This window comes from Rhinatrema bivittatum, chromosome 7, assembly GCF_901001135.1.
Source record: "Rhinatrema bivittatum chromosome 7, aRhiBiv1.1, whole genome shotgun sequence".
NCBI lineage: Eukaryota > Metazoa > Chordata > Amphibia > Gymnophiona > Rhinatrematidae > Rhinatrema > Rhinatrema bivittatum.
In genome coordinates this window covers 80,186,801-80,210,895 of record NC_042621.1, presented here as the reverse complement: position 1 = coordinate 80,210,895, position 24,095 = coordinate 80,186,801, and the positions used below count along the sequence as shown (strand labels likewise).

Sequence of the window (24,095 nt, the reverse complement as noted above, 5' to 3'; positions counted from 1 at the left end):
GAGCATCTTTCCAGCCCTGCAAAAAGCATGTTGGTGCAAATTTGTACAAAAAGCCTTCATTACTTTGGATTACTGCAGTGATCCAAGTCACTTTCCCAGCTCAGCCTGTGACTCAGCCAACATTTTGTGGAACTTGAGTTTCGGAGCACTGGAGGGAGGAACAGTTAATCACGGTGAATTCCTCCGGACTTTTTAAATTATTGTCAATTCTTTAAAGCATTTGAAAGACAAAATAACTTTTAGCAAATCTTTCTGACGGGACGTTTTGGGTTTTCCCAAACACTTCACCTATTAGCAGCTAAGAAGCCGATGGCATTGGCGCTCGGTAACAGTTGCACTGCCTGTTAGGTGCATCCGAAAGCAACTTAAAAACGCAGCCCACATTTGAGGATTTGAAGCGGGTCGAGACCATTAAACGGGAACCTCATTGGGGATATTACTGCCCCAGTGCTTACATTATTAGTCCAACAGGATGAGGGGTTTTTCCCCATCCTCCCATGTCAGGGTTGTGCTAATTCGCTTTCCCAAAGTAAATGCAACCTGGCGGACGTCACCTGGCTCAGTGCTGCACTTTTTTTCTGAGCGCTTATTTCTTTTTACGGAAATGGTACGAAAACAACTTTTTTTTTTTTTTAATATTTAAGCTGTTCTGTGCGACGTTCTGTGCGAGTTCAGTCCCTGGATTAGTTCGGTGTTTTTTATTTATTTACAAAGCACTGTATATATATATATTTTTTTTTTTTTTTTTTTTTTTTTATTGCATCGTCGTTAGAGACTGCGATTTAAACCTTTCTAAAGCGGACGTCCTGTGTTACCGTTTACAAAACACCGCCTGAAAATGGATTCGTTTTCAACTATAATAACTATAATAAAAGTAACTTTAAAAAAAAACAAAACCCAAGCCTACACGCTGGGGGCCAGGTGGAAATTGTCTTGGGATCAGAAAAATGTGCATCAGAAGGAGAAGAACACAGCAAAGTGTTGGGAATGCCTCACAGTAATTAGTGCTGGTGAAATGTGCTTCCCGCCCCTTTCTCTGCGTCTGAATCCATATCAGCCCCCCTTATATCCAAGGTCACCTGGGTGCAGACGCTTTCATTTTGGGCAGAAACTGCTGGGTCTACCATATCTAAAACTGTTTATTGAACTGGGCAAATCTGAGAAGCGCCTGCCCTGTCCCTTTTACGGGTGCAGAAGGTGTAAGCAGTACAAATACTGGGGTGGGGGTTTCCTTCTCCTTTGCTAATGGGTCAAGGCTTTTGCAGGAGTCTACAGGCCCTATTTCCCCAATACAGAGACACAAAATAAGAGCCATCCTTGCAATGTAGGATGTCCTGAATAAGGAGGTTCTTCTGTTTTTCCGAGGGTCAGGTCCTCCCCAGCGCTGCTGCTCTCCTGCTTCTCATCCGATAGGCGCTCTTTTTTTTCTAAATTTCAGGGTCGTCGCCTGATTTCCCTTCCAGACGCCCTGCCTGTCTCCTCCCCCCCCCCCCCCCCTCACCCCCTCCTTAGTAGCCGTTTCACACTTGCTAACCTCATCCATGTCCCGGTGCCTGTGCTCCCTGCTTGGAGGCGAGAACCTCTATTGGAAATCAATCTGTGTCAGGGCTCCAATAATAATGATGGCAAGAGCTGTAAAAAAAAACAAAAAAACCCCAAACAAACCTAGCCATGGAGAAAAGAGCAGATAAACGGAGGCAAAGGCCACCGCTACCGGGGGAGCTCCGGGCACGCTTAGCGCTCACCGCCTAAATCGCTAACCCCCTCCCAAAATTCGCCCTTTATTGCCGCGCGGTGTTTGGGGCATTTTCAGTTCTCACCGACATAATTGCATTTCAGAAGGGCTAAACCATAAAGAGAACAGCCTGTACGGGCATCGATTTCTGTTCATCTGTCATCGCCTGCCTCGGAGAATATGTGCGGCTAAATTATTCCAAAATCTGGAGAGGGCGTCGAGCACAGCTCTATTATAAAATTCGCCCAAATGAACTCTTTTCATTCCATCCCCCTTCCGATTTCCAAACAAAGCGCGTTCTTCTGACAATTTTGGGAGAATGTGAATGGCAAGCAGCAGGCTCGCTTAAAATATTGAAATGGCAGGCGTTTGTTTTACATTCCTGCCGACGCAACCATGTCCCTTCCACCAAACACAACAGATGCAGCCTCTAATGCAAATATCTGCCATTTCCCTGCTGAATTAGCCTTGTCACTTAGCCCAGAAACTGGCAACGTTAAGCCAGCTTGCATTTTAATTTGGCCCTGAAGTTACTTATTTCATTATTGATCAAACATAATGCTGAATCAATGTTCATCTTGTTACCTGGGCCATTTCCATGTAATACAGTGATAGCACTGCCTGGAGTTACTCATTCCCATCCCAAAGTGACTTTACCATAAAATCAATGCTTGTTTGCTACTGATATAAGGCAGCATTTATAGGATGAGGAGCAAATAAAAGCAGTTATGTAAAGTGTCACCATCAAAGTTCAAGAGAGAGAGAGAGAGCATATATATATATATATATTTACAAAGACTTGCATATTTTATTTAAAAAGGCCACCAGTATCCCAAACGCCTAACATTCAGGTTGGAAATTTCAGACTGACGAGCAGATCTTACCTTGGGTGCAGCTCTTTGTAAACGTTAGCTTCAGGCTAATGGAGAATTGACTTCTAAACTGATTTACTATTTCTTGATAGATATCTATATCACAAAAACGCGATTGCTTAAGATAACAGCGGGGCATCTTTAAAACGGCTTTGTAACTGTGCTTCCATATTGTTTTCTCCTTTTTTGAAGAGTTGAAAGTATACTATGTACAAATTGCACTGGGCTTCTTTAAGCAATCAGCCCTGATCGACATGTGCTTCCCATGTGAAGAGTGTAAGGGATGATGAAATCTACCAGCAAAGGTCAGGAAATACGGTTGCATTTTCAGAATAATAGACTGTATATTCAAAGCACATGGGTAGCATGCACGGAGCTGAAACGGCAAAGGGACTTAGGGCCTGATTTACTAAGCTTTTATTCCCCCCATAAACACACCGAAAGTAAATCGAGCCCTTCATCCCGCAATTATTTGATTAATTGCACATTTTTTTTAGAGAAATGCGGCGCAGGGTAATTTTGCCGAAAGCGACTTTTTTTTTTAAAATAGCGTCCAGAGCTCAGGGCTGTTCCTTCCCAGTTACAAACATTTTAGCGGGAATCCTGGATCTAGCGTTGGTGAATGCGACCGGGAACAAACAAACAAACAAAAAAAATCCGTGGCCTCCTAACTGAGGCCCTTCCTGTATGGACTGCAGCAGGGTCTCCCACACCGAGCGCTATTTCCGGCACTTTTAGAGTCTGCTGCTGTGACTCGACAGCAGCTCCGGAGTCGCTCGGCTCTGGGGCCCGGGTTTGGCGCTGTTTACCCTGATTAATTAACACGTCCCCCTGGCATTTGTCTAGCCAGAGAGGCCGCTCAGGAAGAGGGGAAAAACGACTCTCCAGGCGACCGTTTTACACTGAGAGATGTTAGAGCAATCATCAAAAGATTGCACCAAGGACAGATCAGAGTAAATAATACCAGTAAAAAAAAAAAAATAATAATAATAATAATAATCGGACTAAAAGTCTCTAATAAAATACAATAAAGCTGGGCTCAGCGCGGAGCAGACAGGCTAATATTTACAGAGCAGGGCTGAAAAGGGCACCTTAAGGACCAGAGTGACACTCACTCCCAGCCCTCCACCCTCTCAATCAATTACTGCTGGCAGCTTCCCTGCGGCTCCGCATTGTAGCAGTGCATTCCCTCGTCTGAGAGCAGATTTCTGCTATGGAGCTGCTCGGTATAAAGCGCACGGGAGGGCGAAGCCTTTTAACCGGCTCGGGAAAAGGATCTTCAGCACGGGCAGTCAGGTGGCATTGGCACTTAAAACCTGCATTTCCTTCACTCCGGCAATACTTGCTTAAATCCGCTGTCTCTGGTGCACCCGGACCCAGTTAAAAGCCCTAAGATTTAATAGCATAGAGGCCACAACGTTATCCGAAGAAACAAATATCAGCAATTTGCCGGAGATATGGAAAATATAATACCGTGCATGAAATATATTGGCATAAAATTAGTGGATTACACAAACAGATTATCAATCACCTAAGCGGTCGAACCGCAGATATGAATCACGAATTCCTGCGAAGATTAATGTTTCCCAAGATACACGGCAATTATGCATCCGTTTTGCACAAAAGCCCTGTTCCAGCTTCTCGTTCCCCCTGCAGTATCTTTCTTGATAGTGTTTCCAGTTTTCTAAGCAGTTTCTGATAAAGGCTCTGTTTTAACTTAAGGAAAGGTTTGTTAGCACCTTTGAACTATAAAACTTAAAGAAGAAAGGGGGCAGATGGAGAATATAAAAAATGCAGTTAGGGGGAGAGAGAGAGGGGGGAGAGAGAGAGAGAGAGTGTGTGTGTGTGTGTGTGTGTGTGTGTGTGTTAAAAATAAAGAGATCCTGAGTGTAGAAGAAAGCAACTTTGGGGTGCTCAGGAAAGCGAGATAATTGCAGGGGGTTAGATGTGGTTAAATCTTTTGTGCACAGGTAACAGCTTTTATTCGTGTATTCAGTTTAAGTTTAAGCAGACTATCATTAGCTAATTTAACTTCCATTTTGTCGCAGTGTACCTTTCAATAAACCTCTTTTATAAACTTAAAAAAAAAATGTCATTTTTAATAAACAATGCTTTTAAAGTAATATTCTTCATAGAAATATTACAAAATGTATGATGTAGAAATCGGTTGTTTTCTGTTTCAGCAACGCTATAGCTGTTTACAATTTTGGGATTTGCTTTAAAAAGGCATACAACAAATCATGAAAACAGGGCTAGGTTGTTAAATTATGTTTAAAATGCATTTGATTATTTAAATTGCAACCAGAAAAATAAGGCGATACTATTCACAAGGGTCACTACATTACATTATATTACAGTATTTTTTCCTGAATAATTGACTCTCTGCTAAGAAAGAAAGTCTCGTTTTTTACTGCATAATAAAATCTGATGAATGTAAACGTCTTCAACTTTCACATTATATTGAAAGTTTCAAAGGATTGCTGACTTTCCCTGGTAACATTAAACACAAATGTTAATAATAAAGGATGAAGTGTTTTTTTTCTCACCTAAGATCATCAGAGTTGCAGATAAGGCACTAAATCATTTTAGCTCCCCTAGCATTTACAGTGAGTGTATTTGAGAGAAAGGGAATTATATATACTCTCAGTCCCCAGGATCCGAAGAAACCTAAGATGCAAAAAAAAAAAAAAAAATAGGACACTAGGAGATAAAACAAAATCAAATGTTATGAGCGTCTACTCTTAATAGCTTACAAATAAAAAATTGATACTGGTACTACAAATGCGAACTGTCAGAGGCCTCTTTCAAAAGCTTGAACAAGAAGGGTCATTAATTGTGTTTTCTTTCCAAATCAAATGTCACTGCAATTAACAGATTTTGATCAGAGACCTCTTTCAGATTGATTCCATATGTGATAAGGAATGTGCAACTTCTTATCTGTCGCCCTGGAATTATGGAAAAAACTTCAAACGGGTAATCTGAAGAGCCTTTATTTCAACTCTTTGATCTTTTCTTAAACTCCTTCTTCAGCTCCAAACCTTTGACTAATTTCACTTGTTTGTTTACTGTGCTTTCCGAAGTCTTGTATATTGGGAGCTTGCTGAAGATTTCCACCTCTTTTTTTTTTTTTTTGTATGTTTATTGAAAATAGCAAAATGGTTTCCGATACACAATTCCTAATCAAGAACTTATAATGCTGCCGGAAATTAAACCTTAGAGCTATCAGCCAAATTAAACGAAGAGTTTAAACGGCCTGGTTTGGTTTGGTTTTTTTTCCCCCAGCAAGGCCCAAAATAGGCATGACACCGCTTCAGGCCTTGTAGAAACGTCCTTATCTAGGAATTAGCTCCTCTGTGATTTTACTAGGCAGAGGCAGACAGCTTAAATATGTTTTATGAAACAAAAAGCTAGACGTATGATTATATAATAAATGCTCTGTCACCTGCAAGGCAGGGAAACTGGAGAAATTCCCAGTTTTAAAAGCTGTAGGAGTGACTTGCAAACTATTAGATACAAAAATATAAAGTATATCTGGATAGTTCAGACCAAAACTACAATTATCTTGAGAAACATTTAAAGCAGCATTTCAATGATCCATGAAAGCAGAGGTTCCCAGGGCGTCCTGGGGGGACCCCCAGACAGTTGGGTTTTTCTGGATCTCCGCAATAAATATGCATGAGGCAAATTTGCATGCCATGGAGGCAAAGCCAAGTGGCTGGGAGTCTCCCAGGACAAATGTGGGAAGCTCTGCATTAGAGGATAATCGTCGTGTAACGCCTTCCCCCCCCCCCCCAAGGAGTCGGAAATACCTGCCATTTTGAGTTTCATGCGCACTTATTCCAAAGTGTCTGGAGCACACATGAGCGCCTTTCAAAGCCCTCGCCAGGAAAGTTAAAGCGTCTGTAACATTGTATCTGTAAAGATTGAGGTTCTTTTTTTTTTAATACTCAGTGATAAGCGCAGCTTCATTAAGGGTGGACCAAGTCACTCCAGGCAGATGTGAGTGTTGCACTAATCGTCCTCTCCATTCTCCCGAAAGGTGCAGAATATCTGCTGCTTTTGATTCCAGGAACCAGTTAACCAGTTGTTAAGTTTTTAGGGTACAAAGTGTAGAGAGGGGTGAGAAGAGGGTTCAGAGAGAGAGAGAGAGAGTGTATATGTGTGTGTGTGTGTGTGTGTGTATGTGTGTGTTGTCGGTGAGAGGGAGAGAGCGAGGGGCTGGAGGAGGAGGGGTGTGTGAGTGTGTGTGTGTGTGTATATGTGTGTGTGTTTATGTGTGTGTGAGTTTATGTGTGTGTGTGTGTGTGTATGTGTGTGTGTGTGTGTGTCGGTGAGAGGGAGACAGCGAGGGGCTGGAGGAGGAGGGGTGTGTGAGTGTGTGTGTGTGTGTGTGTGTGTGTGTGTCGGTGAGAGGGAGAGAGCGAGGGGCTGGAGGAGGAGGAGGAGGAGGGTGTGTGTGTGTGTGTGTGTGTGTCGGTGAGAGGGAGACAGCGAGGGGCTGGAGGAGGAGGGGTGTGGGTGTGTGAGTGTGTGTGTGTTTATGTGTGTATATATATGTGTGTGTGTGTGTGTGTCGGTGAGAGGGAGAGAGCGAGGGGCTGGAGGAGGAGGAGGAGGGGGTGTGTGTGTGTGGTGTGCGTGTTTGGGTCAATAAATCAGAAGCAGTTCCTTCAGGACTGACAGGTCCCGGTCAGCAGACACGTGTCTGTCCGGCTCCGGAGAGCAGCGCAGCGGTGACTCCCCCGGCCCCTGGAAGAGGCAGCCCCCTCCCCTTTATTTATCCCCTGCTCGTTTTCGCCCATATTGTCCCTTCAGCTGACGTTTCTAGCAAATTCAAACAAATCCAGCCTTGCTTTCTTTTTATAATAATTATTCTTTTTTACAATGTACTGTTCATTTTTTCAGCTTTTCTCTTTTTTTTCCTCAGGGTTTCTTCCTTGCCTTTTTTCCCCTTCTGTTTTCTTTGTTATCTCTTAACATTCTGCTGCCTCCAGGTTTTTCAGCGCACTTCTATTTTCATTTCTCGGCATCTTTTCATCCTTAGCACTCGGGGGGGAGGGGGTGGAAAGTTTGGCCCATGGTTATTATACATTTTTATGCACTTGTTACCCGTTCTAATGCCCGGAAAAAAGAATTTTCAGAATAGGGCTGCGCCACGCATTTCTTTTATTAGACATTTCTTTGAAAATAGGCTGCTTTATTTCCGCTGCCTTCCCTCCCTTACATTTTCATCTTCTTGCTGCAGTGCCTTCGGTTTCTCTGTATTTCCTGTCCCTTTTCTTCCTGTTAATAAGCCATGGCTCATCCTTATCCTGACCCGGCCTATTCTTACTCGTACATTCTCCACCTCCCATATTTCATCCTTTAGCCAATATCCAATCTTATATCCGATCATATCTTTCCATGGTTTGTTTTTTTTTCTTTGTGGGGTCTGGTTTCTGTCTTTTTTGTTATATACTTTCCCCCCCCCCTCCCACTAGATTTATGATCCCTTTTTAGAGAAATAAAACAGATCATTTTTTGCTGTATTTCACGTCCACAGGTACTGCCCCCTGGTCCACAGAAACTCGTGTATTTCCCCTCTGGGGATGGACCTGCATTGATAGTGTTTGTTGATTAAAAATCTGTCCTGATGACACAAGACAGCAAACTAAGGACCAGATTCATTAAGGCTTTTCTCCCATTTTGTGTCTATGGGGAAAAAAAAACCCCAAAAAGCCCTTAGTGAGTCAGGTACTAAGGTAGCAGACTAACTGAGCCAGTGCAAATTTGGAAATTTAGATAACTCTGTGCTGCACAGTTTGGAGGCGTCAGGTTTGATATATATATATATATATTTTTAATAACGCGCATGCTATGCTACGTTTATTAGAAGTCAATAAAATTTAGTAATCAATTGCTTAGGGTCGACGTATATTTCTGACTGTGGTTAATTGAAAATCGCAGAACAGACGCAAAAATTGGAGGCGTTGAGCGCCAAAGATACATAAGAGATGCGAAATAAGGTTTCGCACAACTTTCCCTCTTATTTAAAAATATCAGGGAATTTAAAGTTGTTGCCCGTCTTAGAAAATACTATACAGCCTGCCCCAAGCCCAAAGGTGAACAGAAGAAAATGAATTGTGCAAACCCAGGGCTGTTTTTCAATAGATTATCAGATAGAAAATATTATCAAGACGAATTTAATACGATTAGAGATGTTTTCTTCCGGATTTTCATATATTGATTCAAGGAATTTTAATTTAGAGACCAGCTTTGCTATAATCCGTATTTATTACAAGATGATATAGTTTTATTATGGCAAGCTACCAAGGTCGATTCCACTAACTGAATAATCCGACATAAATTTCATTTTTTTTCCAAGGAAATATGGCATTAGGAATGTATGCAGCAGCCACGGTCATTATTGTGCATCTAGGAAACAGAATCAGAACTTAATAGTAAATTAATTCTGAGCGTTTGCAAAATCACATGGGGAGGGTGTGATTAAAATACATTCAGAGTCACAATAAAAGCAGCCCGGCTCTCACTGAAAATAGTGCAGGTAGACGCCATTGAAATCCATTTAGAAACCGTGTTTTAAAGAACAAAATAATCAAGATAAAGGAGACACAAGCCACCAAGTACGAGTTGCAATACGGCAAAGTTCAGGTTAGATTGCTGGAAAGTAGTGGAGAGTTAACGTTTCATTTATTTTCCCTCTGTAGCACAATTTTTACAGAACGTGGATAAAATTTACTATCTTGAAACACTGCTTTTCCAAAGCTGCGCATAAGCTCATTGGTCCCAATGCATCTCGTGCACGTTAATAATAATAATAATAATAATAATAATATAATAATAATCTATTTCTCTTCAGCATTTCCTGCTCCCCTTCCTTTTCTGCCTCCCTCACTACCTAATGGTCCTTTTCAGCCACTTCCTCCAGAACAGAGGGGGAGAAGCAAAGCGATCATAAATTCCTCATTAAAGATTTCGCACCAAGACAAAAAAAAAAAGTGTTAATGAGTTTAATTCCTGTCCTTTTTTTTTTTTTTTTAACACCACTTATTTACTCCTGGCCCAGAGGGCTGATCCAGTCTTTTCTTTGTTGGGGGTTTTTAATTTGCCTTCTTTTCTGCCTTTGATGTGAAATTGTGACCTACAGCGCTTTAAAGTCTCTTTAGTGGGAGAAAACGGAGCGGGTTTTAAGCCCCATCTGCCCGCGCTCTGAACCGGGACCTTACCGGCGGCCTTTCACTCAGAAAATGATAGAAATGAAATGATTAAAAAACAAAACAAAACCCACACTAACAACAACAACAAGAAGAACCTGACATGGGCTTTTGAATGAATATTGGCTGCTCTGCTATCCAGAAACAGCAAAGTCCTTACAGCAGGAAGGCAATTAGACAGCTCGGGCAGTACTTTCCTGACACTCACGTTCACTTTTCTTTCCTTTTTCTACTCTAAGCCCATTCTTGAAAGATTCGGTTTTGATATCTTTCCCGTGGTTTTTTCTTTTTTTATTTCATTGGCTGTGGGGTGCGGAGGGAGGGGAGGGCGCTAACAAATCTCCGACCAAACCACGTTAAGAATAGGGGGGGGGGGGGGGGGGGGGGGGGGGAACGGGACACACAAAAAAAAAAATCTCTCGGGGCAGGGTTAAACCTTCTGTAAAACACACAACTGATTGGTGATGGCTTAAAACGAGATTTGAAAGCAACTCAAATAAAAAGATGGTTACGTCAGTAAACAGATTAGAAAAGAAAAAAAAAAAAAAACAAACTCGGTGGCAAACCCGGAGAGTGCTGTGGGCATGTGAGAGAGAAGGGAGAGAGAGAGAGAAGCGAGGAGAGAGAGAGAGAGAGAAGAGAGAGAGAGAGAAGGAAGAGAGAGGGAGAGGAGAGAGAGAGAGAGGGAGAGAGAGAGAAGGAGAGGAGAGAAGAGAGAGAGAGAGAGAAAGAGAAGGAGAGAGAGAGAGGAGAGAGACAGGCAGGCAGAGAGAGACTGGGAGGATAAGGAGGGGCTTGCGAAAGACTAGAAATGTCAATCAGAGGCGAGAGTCCCAATAATCTGAAGCAATCTGTTAGGACCTGACCTCGGTCCACTCAGATCAATAGGAAAAGTGAGAGAGGAAAGAGCCGGCGGATCGGGGACCGCAAGAGTCTGGGAAGGAGCCCCCCAGCCCCGTGATCCCCCCCTCACCTCCCCCCCACCACCCAGCCCTCTCCTGCCTTTTAAAGACTCTGGAAAGCGCCGAAAAGTGGATACCATCTTCCAGGGGGAGAAAAGATCCGGGCGAAGGCTGTGCTGTGCGCCTCTCTCTCCCTCTCCCTCGGCCCCCCTTTCCTCTCCGTTCCTCCCCTCCCCTCCACCATGGCTTTCCCTCAGCTGGGCTATCAGTACATCAGGCCGATGTACCCTGCGGAGCGCCCAGGGGGCTGGGCGGCGCGCGCGGCGGAGCAGAGCTGACTCCGGCCGGGACTCTTTCCAATGTTTTATCCTCCATGTACGGATCTCCCTACGCCGGGGCTCAAGGATACGGGGCTTTCCTGCCCTACGCCGCCGAGCTGCCCATCTTCCCGCAGCTGGTAAGCAGAAGCCCTGCCACAACCTTGCTTTTTTTCTTTCTTTTTTTTTTTTGGTGAATTTTGCTTAGCACACAACCCCCTCTTCCGCTTCTTAAGAGTCTGATTTGATTTTATTTCCTAAAGTGTTTTGTTTTTTTTTCTTTTGTAAGCAAAACCCCTGAACCTCCTCCTCTTCCCTCAGGCTTCAATCTGTGACCTGGGAAGAGCTAGGAAGAATGCGCCATAAACTTATTCAAAGGGTCATCCGAACCTCTTATGCCTTAGACTCTCACTAGAAACCCCCTGCAAGCAGGTTAGTTTTCAGGTAGGAGCTTGATCACCCTCTTTTATAAAAAGCACTTTTCATAGGCACAGAATGCAGAAAGCTTCATACTGGGCACAATCGAACATTTCCTTCCAGAGCGGCGAGTTTAGTTTTGCAGGGTGCATTTTATTTTTGGAGGGTGCATTTATTTTTGCAGGGTGCATTTTATTTTTGGAGGGTGCATTTTATTTTGCAAGGGTGCATTTATGATTATATATTTCTGCACTTTAAAAGAAAGGAAAACTGAAAGTATGCCTGAAAAAAAAAAAGTTTGATCTGAAAGAGTGACAGATTTACTGAGCTTCTTTTCTATTTTAATTTTTGCTTTTTGAGGTTTTAAGTTTTGGCCTTAAATGATTTCATGGGGGATGGGGAAGGTGGCGAAGCGGAGGCGTGAAGGGGCTGTTTCCTGTTGTTTTAAAAAATTTATACTGTAAGACAGGGCTGACCGGTGGAGCAGGGCTGTGGTAAAGTTCATGGGTCAGAATAAACATCGTTAACGAAGGCAACCCGGGTTCTTTTGCATTACATATATATTCCTTTTTAACTTTTACACACTACTGGAAAAGCTACCCTGGATCAATACAAAAAAAGAATCATAATAATAATAATAATTCATATTTCTTCTACCTTGTTTGCATGTAATGAACTCCATGCTGGAAATGGTATCAAAGCACTCGATCCTGTCCAGTGTGACAGCTTTTTTTTTTTCTTTCTTTATTATTCTGCTAACCTGTTTGTGCTAAAAGTTTCAGTTTAGCTCTGTTTTACAATAATGTGCACGGTCTGACTGGAGGGGGAGGTGTGTGCATAGTATAATGGAAATGCTTGGGGGCAAATATTATGATAGCAGAGTGCTAGGGGGGGCAAGACTTCCCAAAACGAGTGGCCCAGTCCCCTTTCAGGTAAGTTTAGAACATGGAGCAAGGTGGTTGCTTTGTTTGTGGGTTGTTTTTTTTTTTTGTCAGTCCTCTGAAATATTCTGTTTTGTTTTTTCCCCTTATGACCCCCCTAGGGTGCCCAGTATGAGCTGAAGGACACCCCAGGAGTGCAGCACGCCGCCTTCTCCCACCCTCACCCAGCTTTCTACCCCTATGGGCAGTAGTACCAGTTCGGAGATCCTTCCAGGCCAAAAACGCCACCCCGAGAAAGCACCAGCCCCTTGAAGGCCTGGCTGAACGAGCACCGCAAGAACCCCTACCCCACCAAGGGCGAGAAGATCATGCTGGCCATCATCACCAAGATGACCCTCACCCAGGTGTCCACCTGGTTCGCCAACGCCAGGAGGAGGCCTCAAGAAGGAGAAACAAGATGACCTGGGCTCCTAGGAGCAGGACGGACGAGGAGGGCAACTCCTACGAAAGCGACCACGAGGGAGAAAGGGACAAGAGGAGGACGAGGAGGAGATCGACTTGGAAAACATCGACACGGAGAACATTGAGAGCAAGGAGGACCTGGACGACCCGGACCAGGACCTGCACTTCCGATTGCAAAACGGACGCCAGGAGCGACTCGGAAACCTCCGACGGCTCCGACGACCTGAACGCGTCCGAGGAAAGGTTCTTCAAATCTATGGTGCACGACAGCCCGAGTCCTGGAGGGGGGGGACAAGTGTAAACTTTCCCCCGAAATAAAAATGGGGTCGCCTCACGGCGAGCAACTCAAGAGGCACAGCGTTTCCCCCGGCTCGGCCCCCGGCCATCCGAGGGCGGCCCTGGCCGCGGTTGCAGAAGCCCAAAATCTGGTCCCTGGCCGAGACCGCCACCACGCCGGACGTTAACCCCCGCAAATCCCCCCCGGCCGGTGGCTGCGCCGCCGGGCCAGCGGGCCAGACCTTCCTGGCCCCTCACCACAGACTCATCTCCTGCCCCGGCAGCAAATTCCCAAACTGGACGAACCGGGCCTTCTCGGCCCAGCAGCTCACTTTACTGAACTCCAGCCACTTTTTGCAGGGACTGAGCTCCACGCAGGCAGCCTCTGGCGCGGGCATCGCCGCCTTTGCAAGACAGGCAGAGCAAGTTCAAAGCACAGAATCCTCGGTAACAGGTGATTGCTGGTCTCCGACGCGCGCTAATTAACGCTGCTTATGTATTATGCAAAGGTATCGTTGTGCTGGCTAATTCATACCACTGAAAAGGGGCACTGCAGCGGAGAGCATGTACTAATCTGCGCCTCTCTTACCTATAGAGAACTCCAGTCCTAACGATTACATTAGTCATAGGAAAAAAAATGAAGGTGTAGCAGCATATCTTTATATTTAATAGAAATGATAACAATATTACTAAATTGCTTCAAATATCCTTTGAGCTTAATTTTTTTTTTTTTTACAGTATGGCCATGGAGCCTTCGAGATTTCACTTAGAAAGGCCAACACGATTTTGTCTACAGTAGTAACGTTTCTTCTATAAAACAAAAAATTGATCATATGTAATGTTTTTTATTGTGATACATCTCTCAGCAGTATTAGCAACCATTGCAAGATTTAGTTATACATTGTTTCCTAGTTACATCTTCTGTTTATATAAAATACACATTAACTGTTTAAAATCATATGCGAGGTAATTCAGTAACTTGGGAGTTAAATTCCAAGAATGCCCTAATAGAATAACCACAGTATTACATTATAAAGTTTATTTACAAAATATAATGCAATATTCTATTTTGCAGCATATTTTTCAGTAAAAGTAGTTTTATTAATTTTAAAAGGCCTTACTTACCGTACTGAAGAGCTGAAACGGGAATGTGAAAAAAGTAGCTTGATCTGTGTAAATCTAGGATAACCAATAATAATTCTTCTCCTTCGGTTTAAGAGACCCCTTTGAAAACAGATTGCTTAATTCACAAAAATGAAGTTGTATACTTTTTTTTTGTTTGTTTGTTTGTTTCAATGTTTTAGATCGCTCTAGTGCCTTGGAAGTGGAGAAAAAGTTACTAAAGAGAGCCTTCCAGCCTGTCCAGAGACGGTGAGTGCGCGAGAAAACCCCCCCGGTTTGGCTCTCGATCTCGGTCAGGGAATTCGGGGCTAGCCCGGTGCATTTTGGCATGCGTTCTGATTAAGTTATTGCAGCAGGAGAAGGTTTTCAGAGACAACTTCCCCCCCACCCTTGTAACGCGCCGCCGCACTAGATTGACTCAGTTGGAAGTGGTGGTCCGGTTGCATTTTAAGACCTGTATAATCCTGGTCAAAAATAAGTCGTGAGAGGTTGTTTTTATTTTATTATTTTATTTTGTTAGTGTTACTGTAATCCTATTTAGCATTGCCCCTTATAACTGATTCCTAAAAAAAATGTATAGAAAACCTGTGGGCAATGCTGTAAACAAAAGCTGATTTGGCTATTGCAGTAGAAGAATGACCACAGGAACCGAGCTCTCAATACCAAAGTTTTTCAGCCGTCTAAACTTGGACTATTTTCTATTTATAATGCTATTAAAAAAAAAAAAATCCCCACTGCTAATAAAGCAATCCAACTTAAAGTGGCAATTTACTGAGAGCCTAAATGCAAATCCTAAATACATTTTTTTTTTCTGTGTCCTTTCTTTCAGGCCACAAAACCACTTGACGCAGCTCTGGTTCTATCAGCGTTATCTTCATCATAGTCCTTTTATTTTATTTTTAAATTGTTATAATGACTGTAAAATCATAATAATAATATTATAATAATATGCCTCTGTATAGTTACACCTTGTAAGCATGCCCGTGTATTAAAATTAAACAAGAAAAAACAAAACCGGAATCTGTACTATGGTATAGCTGAGTTTGTGAAGTTTTTCTTTTTTTGGAAGTCCAGTGACAATTAAGTGTCTCGGATTTTTTTTTTTTTTTTTTTTTATACAGCAAAAATGTACATACGTGTGAACTAAATTGTACAAGAAAGTATATATTTTTGGCTAATAAAATGACTGTTGCCTCTTTGACTACATCTTGCGTGAGACAACAAATGGATTTTATTTATGCATTATTAAACTGTGAATATAGTATGGATAATCAATCAAGCATGTAGTACTGGATTTGCAGTACAAAGAGGGAAACAGCATGATAAACGAACCACGCAAAAAAAAAAAAAAAAAAATCCTAAGCAATATCTACTTAAGGACTTATAGTGTAAATTAAACAGTTTTTGTTGTTGCTGTTTGGAGGTAGCTAAGATCTTCAGAGAAATTTATTTGCGGTTGCTTTTATGCAATATGGAAATCAACATTTGCAAAGCGAAATATTTGTGATTTAGGGAAGATTGAACATCGCGTGAGGCAACAAGTTCAAAACGAATGGTAGCAGTCACAATTTAGGCTGTTTTTCCCTAATTGAGGGCAAGTTAAAAAAAATATTACAAAATTGTGATTTTTTTTTCTAAATTGGCAAACGGGCAATCTCGGCAACGGAAGTAACACAAACCTTGTTCATGCAAGTTTGATCAACAAATTCATTGATTTTGAAAGACAGTTTTCCATGAAAGAAAAAGCTGAAAGAGAGAGAGAGAGAGCGGGTGATTGGGGAAGAGGTGTTTTCGCTTTCGGGTGGAATATGAAATTTGGATCAGGAGCGCCCTCTATAGGAAGAAACGAACCTCGCTGTAAATCACACCTTCTCAGTTCTGCTCTTTGAAGAGGGCTTTGTCATTTTTTTTTTTGCACAGGTTCTTTTGCCGAGAGAGCTGATGTAGCTTTAAAAAAAAAAAAAAAAAAAAAAGAAAAGTCGAATAAACAAGGCGGGATATGGCGGTGAGCAGCAAGGAGGTTTTGGAGTTGGCAGGGGAGAAAAAAAAAAACAATTCCTTTGGATAACTTTCCCTTGGTGTGGGTGGCTCACTGTGAAGGACCCAGTGACGATGTCTGGGGCCCCAGAGGACCTTATTAGCCCTTGTTAAGATATTGATTTCTCCCCCCGTCGAATCGGGGTGCAGAGGTGGATTCCATTTAAACAAAAAAAAAATATCATCAGAGTAATAAAATCAGGCTTTAGGAACAAAGCGCTATTTTCTTCTTCTCTCTCGCTCTCTGTTTAATTGGCATTTTTAAAGGACGACCTTTTCACTTTTAAAATAATCTCTCCCCGCGGGTTAATTGGATGAGTGGGGATGACAAAGAAATGCCCTTCTTTTACTTTTTTTTTTTTTTTTTTGGATCCCCTTCATTTATGCTAAATACAACAGCTAAAACAAATATTTGACAACACAGGCGCAGAGCTGTCAGGAAAGGAGGCCCGGATTCCCAAATATACGGTCGGATACTACTGGGACGGCTTTGCTGGCAGTCAATAGGAAGAGCACAGCATGGGTCGGCGGAAGTCTTAAACAGGGAACAGAAAATTGTACTTTGAAAACAATATTTTGCTGTCGAGCCTAAGCAATATTTGGGGAGCGGGTCTCAGGCTTGCAACCGATTTCTTCTGCTTTGCTTAACCTTAAATAAAGTGAAAAAGATTTAATGAGATCCGCGCTCCAAGCAGCCCTTGCAATTTGGTTTTAATTAAAATAGTTGCAAATTGCACCGGTTTAGTTGCAGTGGCTGAAAACTTTTAGCTCCATTTCCTGAGCGAAGTGCGGAAATTGGGCAGAGCTGGGGGAGGTCAAACCGCTTACAGCGGCCTCAGGTTCTGCAAAAGTGAGAGGAGCCGGCTGCAGTGCGAACTTCCTTCTGTGCTTGTGTCTCTCCCCCTTACCAAAATTAAAGCAGACACGCGGTAAGGAGTGACCCTGCCTTTAGATTTAGTTAAATCACCGCAATCAAATTAAAACCATCCCTGCAGGGGAGTTTTGTGGGCAGTTAAAGTTACAACGCGACATCTTGCGCTGGGCGTTCACAAAGTTAAAAATGAAATCTTTGTTTATTTTTTTTTAAATGAAACCGAACAGGAAGAAGACATATTATGGCTAAAAGAACGCATTCCTAGAAAACATCCGAACATTAAGAAACAGACAAAGTGATTTAATTTCTTATTTTTATAATTCCATCTTTTTTTTTTTTCGAAAATATCGAAGGCAAATGTTTAAACAAAAGATTTGACTGCAATCATCAGGACATTTTTAGGCTTGAGAGAAGAATTAAACCGATGTTAAATACGAACAGAAGCACAGAATTGACATGCTTCAAGTTTAGACAGCACAGGACATGCAAACGTACAGGGCTGTGCAATATTGACATTTTGAAGTCATAGTGATATATACATGTATTATTTTTAGAATTTGGATGCAATAGACTCATTTGTAACCCTAGAGGTAGGTAAGAGATAACATCTTTTTTTTTAAGCATTAAGTGATCAGTATTTTAACTGAGAAGCTTTTCCCCCCCCCCCCCCCCCCCCCCCCTTGTTGTAAATGCAATATGATATAAAATCCTGGCTGCAACGCCTTACTTTGTTGCTATGGGTTTAGAGGAGAGATAAGTACGAAAATACATAGCAAAGGTTTCGTGTGTTAGGCGGATCGCTCTGATATGTTTGCTTTACTGATTCGCTGATCGCCGCAGTCACTTGTTATTACCCTGCTTTTTCGCTTTCAACAACAGCGGATGGTGTTTTTCACTTTCTTTTCTTTTCGGATGCTGAAAAGGTAATCTGGGAGGAAACAACCCCCAAGCTTTTCCCTCGCCCCAATTTCGATTGCCGCGAAATGTTTTTTGAATGCAGTCATTGGCAATTCTCTGAGCTCACGCCTGCAGCTCTGCAGGAAACCGCCATGTTAATGCGGCGCAGCAGCAGCAGCACTGCCCGCCACCCCCCCAGCCGGAGGTCAATGCCTGGGTGAAGCTAGCGCCCCCCTCTGGTCGCTGCCGGAAGTGGCCCCACTCCGGGCCAGCCAGGCGCAAGGCCGCAGCGCCCTGCTCGAGCCACTGCTGGCCGCCTTCCTGTCTAATCAATTATCTTGCAACTAGTCCTTCTTCGAGGTGAGAGCTCATTATGCATATTCATAAATCACCGCTCCCAAAACCTGACACTGATTGATGTAATCATCTCATTCCTGCTTCCCCCTCTCTTCTCCCCCCCTCCCCCTCCTTTCTGCTTGCCCCAGCCATGGAGCCATGTGGAGGAAGTGCCAGAGTCAGGAGATGGGGTAGGATTGAGACTTCCTCCTCCTTGTCGTCAAGCTGATTTATCTGGGCTGAATTTAAAAAAAAAAAAAAAAGTTTGGGCAGTGGAACTCCCTAATTACCCACCTACAAATAACTAGATGCGTGTGGAGCTTTACAGGGCTGTTTGTTGCAACCGAAATGAGAAATAATGGAGGGCTTTGTCGCGTGAGGGCTTTGCTGTAGTCCTGAAGAGCACAGGACATTTGTAACAAGGCGCTGTCAGGGTACTAGGAGTCTCGGTGTTCAGAGAGGACTTCCCAAACCTGTGCTCTGGTGACTGCACGGAGATTTTCAGGCTGGCTGCACTGAAAATGCAGGAGAAAGACGTGCTTATGTCGCACGCATGTTGGCTGTGGATAGCTTGAAAACCCCACTGGCTGGAGGGTCACCAAGGAAGGCCTGGGGGGCCCCTGGTTTAGTAGAATGGTAAGCCGAGCCTTTGTGTTATGTGTTTTATCTTTTAGAAAATCAGGTGCCCTTGGTTCATTGTCCCTTCCAAGCCACTCTGCGCCTCTAACAAAAGCCATGGATGAGTGAGGGCCCCCAACCCAATGCCGCCGTTCCGTTCATGGCAATGCTTGCGCCTTCGGCGCTTAGGACAGAGTGAAGCCGACCTGGCTCACCCCCTTACGTCCAATGGAGATGCAAGGCCTGACTTTATTAGGAAATCAAAACTACAGGCACCAGGACTGCGCGATATGCGGAGTCACTCAATAACGCTAATGTTGAAAAGCGAGCATTAAAGTTTTTCACAACCATTTTTAGGAAGAGAGCCATAAAGGTTTAGCTTATTATTGAACATTTCTCTTTAAGATTTGTCAAAGGAATGTTGACATTGACCCTTCCATATCTATTCGTACTTTGAAAGAATGTATAAATTAACTTCAAAAGAAAATATATGGGTCCAGATGTACTAAAGTTATTTCCTAGAGACTGACAATGGAACAAGCCTCCTACGTCTGACCCGCCATATTTAAAAGAGCATTAGTTTTACGCTGATTGGAAAGTGAATAGCACAATATTTCATTTTAGTTTTATTTATTTTGTTTTTAATTTTTATATACCGACATTCTTACATCCGATGTAAATCATACTGGTGTACATTAAACAGAATAGCAGGAAATACATTTCCATAGTCTAAGTTTTAGTCCTGGCAGTTTCCTTCTGGTTCATCTAGAACTGTCCTTCCCTATTTTCTTGTTTTCATTAAGGTTTCCAACCCCTCAGCTGGGGTCCGCTTAGCAGGGCTGCCTCCAGAGTCCTCTAACAGTGGGGGGTCCCTGAGTTTGGGCCTCCAGCCTGCTTCTTTTGCACCACCACTCGGGCTCGCTCCCTGCTCGGGGGCCGGAGGTGCTGCCTTCCCGGCATCCTGCGCCCCAACTGGCCGCGGGAGGGAACGGAAGACCTGACCAAGGCACCTGGCCACGTGGCACAGCAGTGAGCTGTCCCATGAGCCAGCAGGCTGGCCACGGTGCATTTTACTTCCCATTTTGCTATAAATGTTCAGTAAAAAGAGCCGTGCAACAAATCAAGCGGTAATGGTAACCTGCGTGATTCATACTCTACAACTTTTAGAATTGTGTGATGGACATAAGATAAAATGTCATATAGGTTCCACCTAACTGTATTAACAACGGTGTTTAAAGAAAGCTGTAAACAAGACTTTGCATATCTGTGCACAAATATGGTTAAAATATTTGCTGTGAGTGAGGTGCATTCCTTATGCCAAACACTGGTGTTTGAGGATAGATTTCTTTAGCTTATAGTTTTAGAAACTATTAGTAGCGCAGAATATGCTGATTTGATAGGGCAGGCTAAAATATACGAGAATAATTATTCTCTTGTCTCTGGAATAGCTATGCTCTCATTTTGACTGCAAAGTTTCTGGGGCCCGGGAACTCCCTTATTATTTATTGTTACCTGCCTGACTTGTGTTAACCATTAATTGTATCTCTGTGTTGTTGTTCCCATGTTTACATTGCATAGAGCCGTGCACCCTCCCAACATATAAAAATCAAATTGTAATAATTTATCTCAGTAATGCACAGGCCAAAACTGATTTGCAAATTGAAGTCTAAACCTTGCTATTTAAAGTGTTTGAGAAGCAAATCCTAAAAAAAAAAAAAGTCTCTGCTTTATGATCATGATAAAATCTTTTATTAAATGCTGAAACGTGAACAAAGCAATAATGGTTGCTTGGTAACTATGCATGGCCAACAGGCCTCTTTACTATTCAGTAAATGGAAGATATTAACCAACATTTTGCTTAAAGCTACACTGAGGCCATTTCCATTAGGACATGGTGTCATTCATTTATTCACACGTTAAATGGATGTCCTTGTGGCTAATGAGTAATAATCAACAGTGACTTCACTTTATTCCTTTGCTGCCAGCAATGTTAAATACTCTGATGGAGTCCCTTTGCTGACACACTAGAGAATACAGTTAAAAATTGCTAAAGGAAATTCTCTTCAGAGATGCAGTCTTATAATCACGTGTGAAAATAGCATGCTTTTGTATTCTGTAAGACAGATTCTGCTCTTTCAGGTGAGATTGCGAGAAGTCCGTGCTATTTCTGTTATAGTGTGCAAAATAAGTTAGTGACTTATTAACATAGAACTGCATTCCAGAAGTTGGGCCCCATTCTGCTGCTCCTTTTGATCAATTTTTTTTTTCAACTGGCTTTATATCCATCATAAGTCTGTTTCAGGCCCTAAGCAGAGATACTTAGATGTGCACAGTGGTATAATGGTAAAAAGCAGATTGGACCCTCTGTGCTAAACCTGGTTTATATTGGTGTACATCGGCTTTAGTAGTTGAATCAATTAATAGAGAAAGGTACGCTTAAGGTGTTTTTCTAGTGTAATCGTTCTGTTTTTATGGGCTCTGTATAAACGTCCCCGGGTTTCGCGGTTTTCTTTCTTGAAGGGAATCTACATGCTGAGAGGCAGAACTGGCCAATTCCAGTTTTTCTGGAGGGTAGATTTTACTCTCACAGAGAGGTAATGTGCCAGCCAGCAAGGCCCGAATCAAGCCCTTAGCTATGCTGAGAGCTGCAGTTTGTTTCGTTTTTAAGTTGCCTACCTAAAATGTTAGTTGCCTTTTTCCTTTTATCTAGTGACTTATTTTTGCAGCATGCTAGCTAAATACAAGTAATATTATTCAGGATTTCTGTTAACTTCAGTTTCGAGAGTTTTCTCATCTAAAAATATGTGAAAGGTTTATAAATAAACCAAGAGGGTCTATAAATAAAAAAAATAAATGTTTCTTATTACTGTGCTTTCGAAAACCCATGAGAATACATCTGAGTTGGGGGGTGAGGCATTTTTTGGCTTCCAAATATTAAAAACAATTTTAACTCTGGTATCACTTATTTTGTAAGATACTTTCAGGGACAGTGACTATCATGAGGGAGAATACGCTTCTACAGTTAATAGTTTAGATATTAGAGTTTATCATGGTAGGTGAAGAAACAGGATAAGAAATGTAACATAAGAAATGACAGGACATATTATTTTTACAATTAAACTAAAGAAACAGGAATGTGTTATGGTTGCATCTGGGTATAGATGTGTTAGGTACGACTGCATTTGTCAGTCCAAACATGAAAAGAGTGTTTCTCCAGATATGGCAAGCATACTAAATTGGATTCACATTGTACTGTTCATGGAAATAGGACTTTTAGTGATAGGGTTTCCGAAATGTGCTACCAGGTCATCCTAAAAAGATGGCCTGGACAACAAGCAAAACACAGAGAGTAAAAGGACAGAGGTAACAATGCTGCTGATCTTCTTATTACCCATTACAAGCTGAATCATAGAAAGATAAATTGACTTCCCAAAATCAGACAGAGTTAGTTTCAACTCTCATCTCAGGAGTACTGCTAGTGCTTTCTCAAAGGCTCTGAGATGGAAAAGATTTTTCCCATACACATAAAACTAACTGTAACCAGTTGGATTTGGGCAGACTGCTCTTACTTTTGTAATTGACATCCTAGGGTTGTTTTTGTCCTGATTGTTGTGTTTGAAATGTTTTTACTATGGCTTGGAGAGAGACTTCAACAGGGGCGGCAGAGCTCTAGTGTACATCTTACCTCATTCTACTGCGTATAGACAGCTTGAAGAAAGAGATCAGGAGATTAAAAGGAAACTTTTTTAAATTGATAAGAGCATATAAGTAGAATTGGTCATAAATAAGGGAAAAAAAAAGTGAGGATTGGGGAGAATGGACAGATACAATTTTTGCTGGTCAGAAAGAATGTACGGGCCCTATGCTGCCAGAGTAGATGTAGCAAAGATTGATCAATGTGAGATACAGGCCATCACGAGTGATTCCCCTTCCCTTATAGCAGGCTTTAGTTTATGGCAGTGGTCAGTAAGAAAAGTGGGACCCTATCACTTAGATCAGGCTTGAGTTGGGGATTGTGGATTATATGGTTGACAGGAGCTGCATGGATAGATTCAGTGTGGCCACAGAAGTAAAATGATAGAAAATAAAGAACTGTTTTTTATTCAGCATTCATTTTAAAACCTTAGTGCCTGCTGGAGATACATCCAAAGGGAATTTCTCACCCCTGGAAAAAATGCTCAGTATTTCTTTCCTCTGAATGTTTTCTGGGGTTTTTTTTGGTTTTTTTTTTTTTTTTTAATTTACTGGCTAATCCTGCAGAATTTCGGGGGTTGCCTTGCTTTGTTGTGCTCTCATTAGACTTACTATTGTGTGAACAAAAACCTGTGTTTGATAACTATAGAGAGTTATGTCTACAAGTTTGAACAATTCGAGAGCTGCCCCGTTGGGTCATACTCAAATTGGATCTCAAAATATAGTTTTCAAATTATTTGTCTGCTAATTCTAAGAAGCATGGGAGTGAAAGAGCTAAGTGGATTACCCGTGCAGAATGGTGGGAGATTGCTGCATGCTTCATGCACATTTTTACCAAAATTGAGAGCCCATGTGGCAGTGCTGTTTTAAGTCAGAGGAAAACATGTCAATCAGTTGGGTTTGGAATGATTTGCTGTCTGACATGGTTATGCAAAGCACCATAAGGTGTACGGTTATGATCACTTGCACAAATGGAAGCGATGGTACCATTCACCGCAAACGCATGTTATTTGTAATGCAGGAAACGTGCATTAGGAGGCCTAAATATACTGAACATTAGATTAGTGGGCCAATACTTAATTTTAAAGCACAACATTTGTATTGTAGTGAGACTTCCGGTATACGTAGGCAGTATCTTTCCTGCAGAGGAAATGGTATTGTAGCAAACAGTAAATTACTTCATTTGTATATGAGCTGAGAAGATATTACAGACTAGTGGTAGCTGCAGAGCAAAAAGCGCTAATTTGACAGCTGCAAGGAAGATCATTTCAGAAATAAGGGACACTGGGTCAATATTGTTTCAACTTCAAAGCAATTTTATTAGATCTTGCAAATATGTTTATCTGATACAAATTATATGGCATTTTCTTTTGTGTGTCGGAATGGAGCCGTCATTGGTCGGTCACAACTGGTAAATTTGAAGAGCCGAGCACATGGAGAAC

The 24,095-nt window shown here is 42.2% G+C and overlaps 1 pseudogene; it reads left to right on the top strand.

The window, feature by feature from the left end:
• Positions 1-10,822: 10,822 nt before the first annotated feature.
• LOC115095197 lies at positions 10,823-15,313 on the top strand (annotated as a pseudogene).
• Positions 15,314-24,095: the final 8,782 nt, after the last annotated feature.